Raw genomic sequence first — 17,624 nt, 5'->3', positions numbered from 1 at the left:
AAGCTGCGTTGCAGTTTCCCAATCCTGATTGTGATGGACTGAATGTGTGTCTCCCCCTAAAATTCATATGTTGAAGCCGTAATCCTCAATGTGGTGGTATTTAGAGGTGGGGCCTATAGGAAGTAATTCGTTTAGATGAGGTCATGAGGGTGGGGTCCCCATGATGGGATAGTGTCGTTTAAGACAAGGAAGAGAGACTGGAGCTCTCACTTTCTCTGCCATGGGAGGAAGGACACAAGGAAACAGCCACCCTCAAGCCAGGAAGAGGGGACCTCACCAAGAACTGAATCTGCAGGCACCTTGATCTAGAACTTCCTTGCCTCCAGAACCGTGAGAAATAAACATCTGTTGTGTAAGACTGCTATGGTATTTTGTTAGAGCAGCCTGAGCTCACTAAGACACTGGTGTTCTTCTTAGTTTCCTCATTTCAGGAAAAGCCACCTCCACAAACCCAATCATCTAAGCGAGAAACTTGGAGGTGGTTCTACCACCTCTCCCTCCAAATCATAGTACCAGAATTACCAGTTACAGAGTACCAGTACTTACCATATGAATTAGGTCATATATACCCATTCCCTTAAGGAAAATGTGATTTAGATGTTAAGTTCATACCAAAACAAAAGTAATGCACCTCTGTCATAAACCTCTATTTGCCAGACATCAAAATCCAGAGTCTTTTCACTTAACCATTCCACCTCCTTTAAATTCAATATTTCAACAACCTTTAATATTCATTCTCCCCTTTCCATCTTCTCTGCAGTTCCCCATGGCTTCTTTCCTAAACACTTGTGACAGTCTCCTTAGCTAACTTTTCACCTCCAATCTTTCCCTTCTCTATTTAATATTTCACAGCACCATTACATTTTCATGACCTTCAGTAACAATTATCGCCTTCCACTGGATACTGAACTAAGTTTACAATTTTTAATCCCAAAATTAAAATGACTTACAATATGTCCCACCCTCTACCTCCATCTGTATATATAAAACTGCACTATTTTTAAAAATCAAACCCTCCTCTTTTTAAGTACTTATTTATATCTATGTCTTTGGTTTATCCATTTATTTACTGGTATCAGAACCTCTGGATTGGAAGCTCTGGGTCCAGTCTCTATCTTGCTAATATCTTTTAGCAACTTGTATAAAATAACCTAAAGAACTTTTAAGAACATATGTGAGGAGGAAACCATATGGGAAATAATGTGATAACAAGAAGAGATTGAAGTGACTTCAAGCCATTGCCCACCTTCATAGCTATTGGGTTGGCCCAAAAGTTCATTCGGGTTTTTCCGTAACATCATAGGGAATGAGTTGCAAAAGGATTAGTGGAAGAATGGATGCACGAATATAAGCATACATGGATGAAGAGGTAGCAGATCACAGTGTGTGTTATAGAATAAGATTTAAATATGTGGGGAAAAAAACAGTTAACTTCCTACATTGCTCAGCCTAAGACACCAAACAGGGAGAATTGGCTTTGCTAATCCCCTACAGATGAAAGCATGAAGACTCTAGCGTTACCCAATTCTCAGACTCCGCCTTTTCCCTGCCATCCTAGGAATAACTCCTACCTAGTTACCCCACATGAAATGAAAAGATACATTGAAAGACCATAAAACGAATGGCAGGATATGTTGTCCTGCCTGATCAGTGGATTTCCAATGGACGTGAGTTTTCTCATCAGTAAATTGAAGACACTGGATAAAATAATGTGGTAGGATAACCCTCTCCTTAATCATGCCTTGTGAATCAGCCATGAGTTAAGCTCTTTCCTAGTGTGGCTTCCACTATAATGGCCTCAGAGAACCATGAATCACTTCCTGCATGAGCAGGATGGGACTATGGGGTCTCAGTAGATCACCTGCCTCTGTCTGAACTTCCCTGGATAACCCACCTATCTGTCTTCATTTCCATTGCAGGCTTGGTTCCCTGAGACGAAGATTAATGCTGCAGGAACTTTATTATGGAATATTCTTGGGATCAACACCTGTGGAAGGATAGGGATAGAAGCAGAATTGGCTAGACAGAAAAGTCAAGTGCAGTGTGGTCTCAAAAAGGGATTCAAATGACTTCAAGAGGAGCGCTGAAACCTGGATGGCCCTTTAGAGTTGTCTCCAGTTACAGTGGGGAGATGGGCCTTTATATCCCTGTGTCAACTAGACTTTGGATATAGGCTGCCCCAGTTTGAGCACGGCAGTTCTCTTTAGCCAAGGTACTTCCCGAAGGGGACTGACTGCCTGGGGGCTATCTGCCAGTGGCACTTTCAGTAGCTGAACGATAGGCTCTTTCTTCCTATAATGGGTCTGGGTGGACCATTATAATGATGCATTCTGTTCCCTGTCCGGAAATCAGTAATGCCGGGCGAGGAAGTAGGAAGGCTTTGTGTTGGCAGAGGTGTCTTAGAGAATGGCTGGAATTCTTGTGTCTTTCTCACTGTATGGAGAATGATCTGTCACTAGTGATAGCTACCTACGAATTCCTCAATAGGCTCACTGTCACTGACACTAGTAGAGGCACCTACTGCCTGGCCTGCCCTCTTTCTCCCAATATTTTGTTGCCTGGCTTATTTTATTCTCCCATTCTCAATTCACCTCCTGGCCAGAAGACTTCATTTTCACTCCCTTCTGATAGGTCTCCATTGTTCTTCTGGATGGATTGCTTGGAATAGGTTCCTTCATATAAGGCTGACTTGATGGGTAAGCAATTTGATGGAAATTTGTGGAAAATGGATGGATTTATGGATGAGTGGATGGGTATATTTGATGGAAAAAGAGTTCCCTCTGGCTAGTTTATCTTAAATTCCTCCCTCTGTTCCTTTTGTTGCAATATCAGAAGAGAAAGAATGAAGCTCAAACTGGAACTTTGGTTGGAAAGAAAGAAAGAAAGTAAAATAAAGTACACCAGTGCCAAAGGGAACCAATCTTGCTGATCTCAAATGCACCAGGCTCAGGTCTGTCTCTGTTTCTTGCCAATGCACAGTTCTCTCCATCTGTGATTTTCCTGGTCTCCACTCTCGTTTCATCCATCCTTCCTGATCCAAAAGAATTCCCCCAGACATCTCTGCCTTCAACAATTTATCTTGTTCTCTGAACCAATTTAATACTCGCTGCCTGAATAACAGAACTCAAGGTAAGAAAAATTCATTGATCACCTATTCTGTGTGGGGACTGAGTTATGACTTCAAGATTAAAGAAAAATGGCCAAAACTCGGTTCTTCTTTCAAGAAGTTTGTTTTCCTTTTATACATATCATAGCAGTACAACATGGTAGTCATTACCACAGAAGATGCAAGACGTGTTGCAAACAGAAGGTGTATGGTAAATGCTCACTAATTTTTTTAAATGAATGAATGAATGAATGAACAGATTTGCATTTTAGCAATCATTCAGGTTGCATAGATAGTTATGATGCAGGAAGGCCAGGTAGAGGGTGTTGCCTGAAATGAGATCGTGAAAGAGGACAGTGGCAGAGAGGTCAGAGAATTAACCAGATAGTTGAGAAAATGTTGCCCTGCTCAGGGACACACACACAGCTTCTCTCAGGGATCTATCAACACAGCATGTCGGGTCAATGAATGAATGGTGACGAGGTTTGCACCCTGTCACATACAAAATAATAAATTCACAAATTTAAAGAGAGTTTATTTTCTTTTTCTTACTATTTTAAGTCTTTTCTTGCAACTTCACATTTCTCCTTTTTCACCAGTTTGTAGCAAATTCATTTATAGTTCAATTTAAGTAATGGAGCATTTTACATAGTGATCTTTTCACATTTAGAATAATCACCCGGTTGTTTTCCCCAAACGTATTTATATTAAGGCTTTTGGGGAGCAAATTTGTAGTCTGCCAGCCATCAAACGTAAAATAAAGCCAAATTTTAGCAGTTTACCAATGAAATAAAACAGACTGAAATCTGAGTTGTCAAATTGTCAGTTTGGGTTCGGGAGTGACCAAATGAGGAAGTGCAGGCTTTCTCCTAAGCTCAGTGCTATAGTACAAAGCACCTCGTTTATTGCTGATTTTTAATACTTGTAGTTTTGAATTTCAGACTTAAAAAAATTATGTCTCTTACCCATCCCCCTGCCACACATGCATACACTCACTAGGCTCAAGCTATAAAAAACAACTAATTTCACCCCCCCAAACACGGTTTTTTTATTCTTCGTGCTTTTATTCATGGGTTTCTTCAGTGATAAATGTCATCTGTAACTCCCTGTTGCTTAACTCCCAGATTTCCACTGTGAGAATTAGCCACTGTCTTCTCTGTCTTGCCTACATCATATTAATATGTGTCATTATTGATGTTTGGCACAAAAGCTGTGTTTGATAAACATCCACTGAATTAGATAAATGCAGGGACCACAAGAGAAAATAAAAGACCAAGAAAGAAATGCATTTGTAAAATCTCAATGAACATACAATTCAGATTTTTGCATTTCATTGGATATAAACTATTATATTTAAAGAAAAAATACTGTAAATAAATATTAACTCTAGTTAGTAATGTGCATACTGAAGTAATTAGAAGACGTATACAGGTATCTACCATTTACTTGGAAATGTGTAAAAAATAGATGGATCAATGATGGATAGAGGGATAGATAGATGGATAGATATGTGATTTGCAAAACAAGTAAAATGTACATGGTAGAATTTACGTGATAGGTATGTGCATGCTTACTGTAAAATTCTTTCAACTTTGCTGTATGTTTGAAAAATTTTATAATAAAATGCTGTAGGGAAAAAGGTGAAAAGGAAAGATTAACCAAGGAATGGATAAATGCAAACAAAGTAATCAATATGATCCCTTTTAACTCTGACAATCAGCATTACCTCAATTTTTTCCTCATTAACTTATTTTTAAGTACCCACTATGGTTCACATAACAATGTTGTGCTATAAAATAGGTAAGAAGGAACCTTTGCAAAATATTTCCATGGGAGAAGGAAATCACTAAAGGTCACCCAGGTGGTCAATCCCTTTATGCATACTTACCCCAAAATTTATCCATCAATCTGAGATGAAAACACAACTCATAAGTTCAGAGATTAATGATGGTATATATGTGTTTTTGAGGTATGGGCAGAGACATTTTATGAAAACAGCCAACCCAAGATTTGTAGCAGGATCACAGGGAGCTCTGGCCTGAAGCCATTACATCATTCGTATACAAAATTTTATTTATTTGGATTTCAAGGAAATAAATTAAGGACACATTTGAGGGGTGAGAATGAAGCTTTGTAAATCACATATATCTGTCTTTAGACTTTAGAGTTTAGAGTAGACTAATAAATAAAGGCTGGAGCTTGGTTGGTTAGATCTAAGGAAGGTGGATAAAACACTGCAGTAATGGGGACCCAGGTTAGCTAGTCCCTTGGGACAAGCACCTACCTCACAAGTTAATTCACAAATTAGTTCACTCACTTTATACTTTAAGTATTCTCCAAACTCTCCATACCTTAATTGCCTCATCTGTAAAATGGAGCAAGAGTCTCTACCTGAACTTCCTGCTAAACTTGGTGGACTGAACACATGGGTTTGTCTCTGATCCCTCCTAAGAGTTAACTAAAATGACACTATAAGACTAAAGGGGCCCAAGTCTAAAAGCACAAGGAGAACAAAGAAGGAAATCCAAGAAGAAAATGAATGAAAACACAGGAAGCACATGAACGAGAACACTGACTTAGTAGAAGGGACACAGTTAGGGGCATCAACAAGCCAAGCCACTTTGTGTCTGTTTTGAGAAAAGCTCTGAAATCAGACACTCCTGTTGTCTCTGAAGGCAGAATGCACTGTAAGACTGGACTCAGGCGACTTCCCTGGTAGCACAGTGGTTGAGAATCCGCCTGCCAATGCAGGGAACACAGGTTCGAGCCCTGGTCTGGGAAGATCCCACATGCCACGGAGCAGGTAAGCCCGTGCACCACAACTATTGAGCCTGCATTCTGGAACCCGTGCTCCACAACAAGAGAAGCCACCGCAATGAGAAGCCTGCGCACCACAACGAAGAATAGCCCCCACTCACCACAACTAGAGAAAGCGTGCGTGCAGCAACGAAGACCCAATGCAGCCAAATATAAATTAAAAAAAAAAAAGACTGTACTCAGGAGGGCTTCTTCATTGTCTTTATATAAGGTTGCTAGGATGCTCAGGTCAGTTCTTCCATGCTGTGGGTCCAAGTCACCACCATCTCCCAACTTCAGTAGAAGACTGAACTTAATACTTAGAGAAAGAGAACCAGAAACTCTAGCCCCAGACCATGAGGTACAGATGAAAGTTTAAATGAGACAACATACCCAAAAAAGAGAGATTAAGTGAATGTTTACAGACTGAAAGATGAGACTCCACCTCAAACCCTTTCCTTGTTTGGCTCTGGAATTCTGGTAAGCAGTCTTAGAATTGCAGGAAATGTGAGGATTCATTACTGGAGAAACTGACCAACTCAACATAAATGGAAAAAAAATAGATTAATGGATGGACAGATGGATGGATAAATGGATGGAGAGAAAGAAAGAGAAAGAAATATTATATAAAGCTTTTGTAGAAATAAAAAGAGAGGGAGAGAAAGATGGAATGTTTGACAAGAGGAAGTGTATATAAAAGAACTGAATCTCATCTTCATGCTAGGAAGTCATTAGATGGTATCTAAAAATGAAAAAAAAAACCCAATATGACCTTGGGCATATTAATTAGAAACATGAAGGTATATACTTGGTGAAGACAACCAAATGATTTGAGAGCAGTTGTTTCTGGGTAGAAGATATAAGGCTGGGGAAAGTTTGGGCAAGAAACTGCTGATTTTTGTTACCTATGTTATAGAATAATGTGATTTTTAAAAAACTATGCCCATATTGTACCTTTACAAAAAACTAGTTAACATAGCAGTAGGGTAACATACGCTGTTGCACATAGTAGGCAGTGGGTCCTAGTGGTTAAGATGTAAGCTCTGAGCTAGGTTGTCTGGAGTCTTCCTCTGGCTCCACAGCCTTACAAGTTGTATGGCCCTGGGAACCTTATTTATGCTCTGATTGCCTCAATTCTCCTATCTGTAAATGGAAGACAATTTCATAAAGAAAATGAAGGACCAGATGAATGGATAAAGAAGATGTGGCACATATATACAATGGAATATTAGTCAGCCATAAAAGGGAACGAAATTGAGTTATTTGTAATGGGGTGGATGGACCCAGAGTCTGTCATACAGAGTGAAGTAAGTCAGAAAGACAAAAACAAATACTGTATGCTAACGCACATATATGGAACCAAAAAAAAATGATACTGATGAACCTAGTGGCAGGGCAGGAATAAAGACACAGACATAGAGAACAAACTTGAGGACATTGGGGGTGAAAGGGAAGCTGGACAAAGTGAGAGAGTAGCACTGACATATATACACTACCAAATGTAATTGGATGGCTAATGGGAAGCTGCTGCATAGCACAGGGAGATCAGCTCGATGCTTTGTGACCACCTAGAGGGGTGGGATAGGGAGGGTGGGAGGGAAGCTCAGGAGGGAGGGGATATGGGGATATACGTATACATATAGCTGATTTCACTTTGCTGTACAGCAGAAACTAACACAACATTGTAAAACAAGTATACTCCAATAAAGATATTTAAAAAAAAAATGAAGGACCCATTTCATAGCTTGGCTGTGGGATTAAAGAATTAGTAAATTTCAGTGGATTAGTTTCCAGCTAAGTAGGAAGTGCTAAAAAAGTATAGTATCATTATTATACACAGCCTAGTATCATTATTATACAAAGCCATTGAAAAATGATGTTTCTATGTAAAAATATACAATAAATAATAAAAAGATAATAAGGTCTATATTGGGATGTTTGGTATATTTTTTTAAAAAATAGGAAAATCCTAGAAATATAAGCAACATGTAAAGACTGATTTTCTCTTAGTTGTGAAGTTTTCTGTACCTTCAAAATTTTCTGCTGTGAACATATCTCACTTTTATAATAAGAAATAAAACCTTGATTTTAAAATGCAAATGAGTTTTGGAAGATAAATCTGGCTGTCATAGGGAGAAATGATGTGCAGATTAAATGAGAAATGGTAACATCTGGCACAGCCAGACAAGATATTAGCTTTGTCCAAAGGTAATATTCCGAAAGCAAGGTGACTTCACTAGTTTTATCCAATCTGGGCTCCCGTTGTGACCTGGGGTCCTGGCAACACACATACCCATCTCCACCAATATCTAAAGAAATTCCTTTAATCACATGCATGTGCAACAGTGATAAAATGTTTAATCAAAAATGACTTAAGGGCTTCCCTGGTGGCGCAGTGGTTGAGAATCTGCCTGCCAATGCAGGGGACACGGGTTCGAGCCCTGGTCTGGGAAGATCCCACATGCCGCGGAGCAACTAGGCCCGTGAGCCACAACTACTGAGCCTGCGCATCTGGAGCCTGTGCTCCGCAACAAGAGAGGCCGCGATAGTGAGAGGCCCGCGCACCGCGATGAAGAGTGGCCCCCACTTGCCACAACTGGAGAAAGCCCTCGCACAGAAATGAAGACCCAACACAGCCAAAGATAAATAAAATAAATAAATACAATTTTTTTAAAAATGACTTAAATTATTAGTCATAAGAACTGCTATATATCAGTGTTTAATAGGTAGTAAACAATTTAAAAATACTTATTGATTGAACAGATAAAAACTATTGGGATAAGAACTACATACAGATTACTGTATCACTGTCTCAAGTGTAATATTTTAAAACAACCCGTAAGAGTTGCTGATTGTATTCCTGATTTAAACCTTTAATTCCGCATTCATTGGGAAACTATTCAACCCTGTTAACAACCACTGTCATGGGGCCAGTGTATCAGCTGAAGTTTCTTCTGGACTTTTTTCCTGGTGCTGCCCACATTCTGCTGATGTGCTTCTATTCAGTCCTCTCTGCTTCTTTTCACATTTACCTGCATTCCACTCTCTTGTATTAGAGCTCTTGTTACCCTATGCATAAAATCCCTGGCTTTTGCTGATGTTCTCATTAATGTTCACTTTATGTAACTTAACATGGCAAAGAAAACTCGCTTCCCTCCAAAATGTATGTCAAATGTTTTCATTCATTCATTTACTCATTCATTCATTCATCTGTTTTGTCAACAAATGAGTACTGAGAACATACTATGTTCCTGATGTGCCCTGATGAGCAAGACATAGTTCCAGACCTTGAAAGCTTAAGTCTAGTGGAGACAAGAAACATTTCCCTTTACCTCCACAAGGGAGTGGATGCATGCCTTAGTAGAGGAAAATATAGGGTGCTGATGGGCATGTATAAGGAAGCACCTGATCCAGAGGGGGTGAGTCAGGGTGAACTTCTTAAGGAAGGGAAACTGTTCATTACCTCTGTTCCACTTTTCTAAATGGAATGCCAACTGGTGCTGCATTTCATTCTTCTGTTATTTCTGGGACAGGTATAGTCTCCTAATGTATGATCGACATAACACATCAGTGTAACATCATCAAATAAGCCCTACATTTACAACAGCTCAGGGAGCTTCTGTTTAACTTCTTCTCAGTCTGTTACTCTAAGCAAAATTCTGACTTCTATTAGAGCTGAAGAGCAAATCTGTCTTGTTCGTGTTTTAACAAAAGTTTTTAGCACTGCTTCTCACATAGTAGGTGTTTTATGAATACTGGTTGGATAAATAAATAAGAGAATGGACTATAGAAGATGAATGTTCACTCATCTTTCAAATTAAAGGGTTGGAAGAGATGCTCACCAAGTCCTGTTTCAGCTCAGAAATGCTTTTAGTTATATGTCAAATAGATCTTTTCATAATAATATTGGCCTCTTTGGGCTTTTCTTCAACTTGCCTTCAACTGCCTCAAATAAAAGACATCAAACAGGAACTTCCCTGGTGGCGCAATGGTTAAGAATCTGTCTGCCAACGCAGGGGACACGGGTTCGATCCCTGGTCTTGGAAGATCCCACATGCCACGGAGCAACTAAGCCCATGTGCCACAACTACTGAGCCTGCGCCCTAGAGCCCACAAGACACAACTACTGAGCCCGAGTGCCACAACTACTGAGCCTGCGCCCTAGAGCCCATGAGACACAACTACTGAGCCCGAGTGCCACAGCTATTGAAGCCCGTGTGTCTAGACCCCGTGCTCCTCAACGAGAGAAGCCACCACAACGAGAAGCCCGCACACCGCAACGAAGAGTAGCCCCCGCTCGCCACAACTAGAGAAAGCCCACGTGCAGCAATGAAAATCCAACGCAGCCATAAACAACGAATGAAAAGAAAAGAGAAAAGAAAGGAAGAAAGGAAGAAAGACATCTAACAGTAAATCAAGGGGCTTAGAGTCAAATGCTTATGGACCAAAGGTATGACGTAAAGGCCTTGGACCCTGGAGTCAGACAGTTCTCATTCTGATCCTGGTGCTGTCAGTTACTAACTGTGAATCCCAGGGTCAATTCAGACCCATTCTCTGGGTCTTGGCTTTTATCATCCTCAAAAGAGAAACAGCAATATGTGAGTGACATACAGAAGGCACTCAATACATATTTGTTGAGTGAATGAACTCAACAGAAAACTAGATGAAATAACCTATCTGTATTACCTGACATATGTGTTCAGGTGTCCATTTCCTCCTTCCATGCATTTTACAGTCAAATGCAAGTAAATAGGATGATGGCAGGAATAATGTTTCCTCTGGATTTGAAAAAAGTATGCGTTATGGAAAATATTTAAAGGAATAAAACTGCATGACTTTCCTACTTTCCCACAGAATTTAAATAGAAAAGAACAAGTGGAACGAGACAAGCAATTTATTAATCCATTTCACAATAGGCCCCTATTACATTATCTTTAAGGTCCTTTAACAAACAAAAATTAATTTCCAGACCCACAAGTTGCTGGCACATTGACAGACTCCTCAATTACAGGGTCTTTGGTTTAGAAAATAATGATTGATTATTTTAGACTATATTTCACTTAGTTATGGATGAGACCCTGAGTATGTACACAGAGAAATTATTTCAAAGTTATTATGATTAATAAGTGTTATAGACAGGATGTCTGAGTTACTGCAAAATCTGAGACAATGAAAACAATTTTCTAGGGTATCTGAAAGGGTTGTTCTGAGGTAGATGACAGGAAATTGGGAAAATGAATTGTGCTTCTGTTTATTTATTCCACAAATATTTATCTGGTGCTTTCTAAATATCAAACCTTGTGTTGGCCACAGGAGATACAAAGTTAGAAGAGACATGATTCCTGCCCCAAGAAGATTACATTACAATGGAGGAAACCAAATCCTACACAAATAAATTCAATGCAGTGATAGAGGTAACACGACAGAGCTCAGAGAGGACTCTCAAATGTGCAACTTTATTTGATGTGTTAAACAAACAAACACACATCACCTCCTACACAAGAGAACACAAGCTGAAGTTGTAGAGGTGAGTAAGGGCTTCCTGGGTGGACAAGGGCAGGGAAGAAGTACCCGATAGTTGAACCAGCCTGAGCAAAGGCAGCATTATGCTTAGAGGCCCCTTCCAGGAGCTTGACTGTGGAGTAGAGGGTACCAATAGGTAAATGGCAAAGATGAGGTCAGGGAGGTGAACTGTCCATTGGAGGTTTGCAAACAAGCAAGGAAAGTGATCACGGTCACATGTTAAAGAGACCATTCTGGTGTCAATATGAAGGCCTGAAGATGGCTAAAACTGGTCCCATGAGGCCCTTTGAGAAACAATATGGTAAAGAGGGGGAGGCAATGCTGGGATCCAAAATCGCAGTTGGATGCAGTAAAGGTAAGGTGGCCCTCAGATTTCTGAGTAAGGGTACTGGGTTGGGGGTAAAGAGTGAGGTCACTCACGGAGGTAGGGAACTCAGAGAGAGACAAAGTTTGATGGGTAGGATACATCAAAAAAAAAAAGTTCACAGAGATCTGAACTAGAGGTGTTTTTCATTCATTAGAGATATATTCTTAACTAGATGTGATAAAGTATTTGACATAGTTGTCTTGGTTTTCCAAGTAAGGATCCAAGCTCTCTCAACCCTCTAGTTATTTTAACGCTAAGCAATGTGAAATGCTTTATGCTTTAGCCTTGCCAATGGAGTATAAGGGGAAACACCAGTCATAGTAATTTTTGTGGTAGTTGTTCTTGCTTTGGGATTCATTGCCTGCTGTAAAAAGGGAGAAAGACTCCTACCTGATTCACAAGGTAAGGATATTAGGAGAAGGTCCGGCTAGAGGTGAGGAAAAGTATAGAAATTCATGGCTTTTCTCAAGCTGGGTTCCAAGCCCATGTTTGTGTGTTTAGTTACACAGGAATAAAAATTATAGGAGAATAAAATCTAACTCCAGGGTGACCTGAGGTGACTTCCATCTTCTTCCCATGGGTAATCCTCGAGATGGGGTTCTGTTCCTATTCTGTCTGTCCCTTTTTGTTCCATCTGTATCAAATTCCTTGGCAGAAGAGTTCAAGGAAACAGCACGGACAACAGAGATAAGATGTCACTGGATGGCCAGCTAAGGGTGCACCAGGACAAACAAATTGAAAACAAGTTCTATGTGTGTAGACAGTGGAAAATAGGGATTGTTCCAGGAATTGTGAAAAAGCAAACATTTAGAGAAGGGAATATAAAGCCCTGGACAGGCAGAGATCTTCCTCTTTTCACTTCCAACCTTTTGATGTAACATCCCTTAGACCAAATCCCCACAGAGGCGGTCTTATGTTACTAGAACGCCCCAAAATGGGTTGGAACTCTGGTTCAGTTGCTCTCTATATGACCTGGGGAAAAACTGCTGAATCTCTCTGATGTTTATTCACATTTATATATTCATTCATTCATGGAGGCAGGGCAACCACAATTGTCATGTATTTGGCAGTGCTTAAATGAAAGAATAAATTCACATTTTACAGGTGAGGAAACTAAGGTGCAAAGAGAGGTTACAGGGGGTTCATAGTGGAGCCTGGGCTTGATCTCAAGTATCGGGATAGTTACCACGAGCATTTTCCATAGGAGATCGTAAAGGAGATCTCCTACCTTCTGCTTCAGAGGGTAGCAAGACTATGAGCTTGATTTGAGTTCCTTGGAATCATATCACCATTTTTCCTCTGTTCTCAGATCTGTTTAGGCTTCAAGGGTAACTTGGGTAAAAATATTTAAGTAATTTTTAAGTAATATTTAATATTTAATATTTAAGTAATATTTAAGTAATTTATCAACCCTCCACTTTGCTTAGGCTGTTCAGCTCTGGCCTAAGGGAGTCAAACCAGGAGCCTTGCTCACCAATAAAGGCTGTCAATCATTCAGTCCGTCCTTGTCCCCAACCCACTGAGAAGAGCTGGAGCAGCTAAAGGGAAGTTTGTTATTATTTATGGAATAGCCAGTACATAAATATGGTCATTCAAGATGCACGCCTTTTAAAAAAGAATTTTTCACAAAGCACCCAGCTGATCTCCCCGTGCGATGCGGCTGCTTCCCACTAGCTATCTATTTTACATTTGGTAGTGTATATATGTCCATGCCACTCTCTCACTTCGTCCCAGCTTACCCTTCCCCCTCCCTGTGTCCTCAAGTCCATTCTCTACGTCTGCATCTTTATTCCTGTCCTGCCCCTAGAGGGGTGGGATAGGGAGAGTGGGAGGGAGACACAGAGGGAGGGGATATGGGGATATATGTATACATATAGCTGATTCACTGTGTTATACAGCAGCAACTAACACAACACTGTAAAGCAATTATACTCCAATAAAGATGTTAAAAAAAAAAAAGAATTAAGGTATAAAAGAAAAAAAAAGAATTTTTTTTCTGCAATAAAAGGAAGTAATGATTATGAGGGCAAGACCCATGAAATAGCAGATAAGAAATAAAATAGGCTTTTATTAAGTCACCATTTCCAAGTGGTGGAAAGGGAAATAAATAACAGAAGGCAGAGCTAGGGGCTGAGAAAATATTGCCAAGGGTGGAGTCTCACGACTTGACTATGAAGCAAAGACCCAGCAAATTAAATATGTTGGTGAAATCAGAACGAATTTTCAAGTTCTCCACTGACCTTATGTGCAATGCTTCTTTGCTCCCTGACTTTTAAGCTCAAGATGGACCCTTTAAAATATTTTTTTTTTTCTGATCTCTCTTGATTTCATTTTAAGACGTTCTTAGCCGTTGTTAGGCTCAAATAAATCCTCTGATTCATTAGGATTCATTGAGATTTTATAATATGCTATTTTAAATAATACTGCAATTAACATTCTTTGTGTTCTCTGTTTTTATTCTCTGGTAAGCTCTCTTGTCTCACCTCTGTGTGCTGCCTTACAGCTATCATAGTCAATTTCATGTGTGTATGTATACATATATATGATTTCATATTGTTCATATATATATATATATAATTTTTCTGGTAGGTTGCCTAGGCTAGATTCTGACTGCTTTTATTTTGTAGGCCACTGCAATGTCATATTCATACTGAAGTCTTTAGTAAACTGTGCTTTGTGCTAGGAAAAAAGTAGAAACATGTTAATTTTCCTTCTCTTCTACCCTTAAAAAAAAAAAATCTCACTTTTTAGCATATTGATGAATTTATAAATCAGGCTTTAAGGTTTTATTAAGTTTCAGGTAACAGTAAATTAAAATCTCATTCACAGATGCTTCATTAATTTCATGTTACCAACAAATGCATCTAGATTTCTTGCTACATTTGAATGTGTCCTATAAATATATATTAATAATGAATTCCTAGCAAGAAATATAACACATTGTTGTATAAAGCGTATTATAATGACAAGTATTTTTAAAGTATGTGTTTAATACATAATTCAAATGATCAAAATGTGGGTGTAATAAATCATAGCAGAGTTTAGAAATGAACTTTTCAAATGTGTATATGTAAATTTCTAGCAAGAATCTTTCTATTTCTTTCCATTTTTTTTTTGTGAATGTGTGGGTTTGAACAATTACTTGATAGGAATCCACACATACTAATGGTTTCTAAGCATATCATAATTAATATGTCCTCCTAAATGTAGTGCAAAGGTAATTTTCTCTTTAAATTACTTTAATAGAAACAGTAAAAATGCCATAGTTTATGTTTACCAGATAGAATATCTTAACTATGGCTTTCCTCTTGTTTCAATGAGTTCAGATACTGATATAGGCTGGGTCACTATTTTTGCTTTTGTGTGGTTTAGACAGAGCTGAGGAACTTGGAATGTAGACGGAAAGAAAAAGAACCAGGAACATCCAAGCTGTCTTCTCTCCCTGGATACTGTACCTTCAAATAGTTATCCTGAGGGTGTCAAAAATAAGGATCATCAGCAGGGAAGGGGGCTGACACTGGCTCTAAGTAGATGACATCAGCTCAATCTAGTCACAAATAATTAAATTGGAAACTATGTGTGAGTGTAATTGGTCCAACTTTAGAAAGAATGTCTGATCAGCCCAAAGTATCACAATATAAAGAAGACAGCCTTAGAGCTCATGTGTTTCCTGCTACTGGAAGTATTTATGCAAAGGCAAGAAAACCACTTGATAAGGAAGGCGGTTTCCTCTGGATGACCATGAAAGTGTCTCTCAACTTGGTTATTTTATGATTCTCCCCCTAGGTCAGAGGCTCCTGAGAGAAAACAATAGCTCTTGTGGATTCTTAAATCAGCAGGTCAAATACCTGGGGGTCACCTAGGTTGGTTTTATCCTCTATGAGTCTGGTATCTCAAAATCTTAGAAACTTGACACAGAGGGTACTTCTAGACATTTTCTGGCAAAGAGATGTCACGTTAAAGAAACCAGTGTTGAAGGACAGAGAGTGAAATGATTTAATTAAAAATCACATAGTAAGTTAAGCCTTGTTATGGCTTGAATTGTGTCCCCAGAAATTCATATATTGAGGTCCTAACCCTCAGTACCTCAGGATGTCACATCATCTGGAAACAGGGTCATTGCAGATATAATTAGTTAAGATGACTTCATTAGGGTGGGCACTAATACAATACGACTGGTGTCCTTATAAAAAAGGAGAAATCTCAGACACAGAGATAGAAATGCACACAGAGAAAACACCACGTAAAGACTGGAATGCTGCCCCAAGTCAGGGAGCTGCCAGAATCCAGGAGAAAGGCCTGCTGTGGATCCTTCTCCAGCACCTGCAGAGGGAGCATGGCCCTGTGGACATGCCTTGATTTCAGACCCAGAGGTCAGATTTCTCTCCTAGAATATGTCCAGTTCACACCCATGTCTGAAGACTGATCATGAAAGAGCAGAATTCCTTTACATTTAAAATTGTACCCTCTTTAATATTTTGACATCTCTTTGAAATCAATACTGTAAATTACAACTCTTCCAAGATGAAGCAAATCTCCACTTATTTTCTTGCTCCATGTTACAGATATTGCCAGGCTATAGTATAGTGGATCTCCCTGTCTAAGACAATCCCTGATCTGTAGCATGAATAAACACAGTGGCATCTGATACCTGGATCCCACTGGAATTTTATTTAGGTTTTGCTTGATTTGCAAAACACTTTGACACTTTCATTACCTGATCTCTTCCTACTATCAATTCCAGAAAGTAAGCAAAGAAGCTAGTATGCTACTTTAAATTTTTAAATGTCCTCATTTGTAGAAAGATTAAGTGGACTGTTTAGGATCACACAGCAAATTAATGACAGAGTAGGGACCAATGTATTGGTACTTCGTGCCAAATGCTTCTCATCTAGTGGATGTCTGCATGTGTTTTACTTCCTTCGATATGGAACTCTCAAATATCTACTGTATCTACCTTGGCAAGGGTTAAATACTTTGGCTTCATTGTTTTCTGGTTTGGCCACATGACTTGCATGGTGAATGCAATGTGAGTGGAAATAACATGTTTATGTTTAAGCAGAAACCTATACATCATCATGTGGTCCCAACATGCATAGTCCCTCTGGCATAAGACTGGTAATATTCCCAACAGAAACTTTTCTTTCAGCTTGAGTTCTGGCATAAAAGTGGCACACTGCAGGCCACATCCAACATATGATGATCATGTAAACGTGGATGAGAATAATCCTTGGTTGTAAACTATTGAGATTTGAGGGCACTTCCTTAGCATAACATAATATAAGCTACCTGACTAATATAGACTTCAAAGAAGTTATCTTCTCTATCCAGCCTCTGGAGGGAAGGTTTTATTGTTTTCCAAAAATCAATATAGGGACTTCCCTGGTGGTGCAGTGGTTAAGAATCCGCCTTCCAATGCAGGGGACATGGGTTCGAGCCCTGATCTGGGAAGATCCCACATGCCGCGGAGCAACTAAGCCCGTGCGCCACAACTACTGCGCCTGTGCTCTAGAGCCCACGAGCCACAACTACTGAGTCCGAGTGCCAAAACTACTGAAGCCTGCGCACCTAAAGCCTGTGCTCTGCAACAAGAGAAGCCACTGCAATGAGAAGTCCGCGCACCACAACAAACAGTAGCTCCCGCTTGCTGCAACTAGAGAAAGCCCGCGCGCAGCAACAAAGACCCAATGCAGCCAATAAATAAATAAATTTATTTTAAAAAATCAATATAGTAAAAATAGATATTGAATGTATTATGCAGACTCTTAATTTGGTACATTAATATAGATAAATTAAATACCTGTGTGTGATAAGACCTAAAACTTACTGAAT

This window comes from Balaenoptera ricei, chromosome 19, assembly GCF_028023285.1.
Source record: "Balaenoptera ricei isolate mBalRic1 chromosome 19, mBalRic1.hap2, whole genome shotgun sequence".
In the NCBI taxonomy this organism is placed as follows: domain Eukaryota; kingdom Metazoa; phylum Chordata; class Mammalia; order Artiodactyla; family Balaenopteridae; genus Balaenoptera; species Balaenoptera ricei.
The sequence above is the reverse complement of the archived record's forward strand: the minus strand, read 5'-3'. Positions refer to the sequence as shown.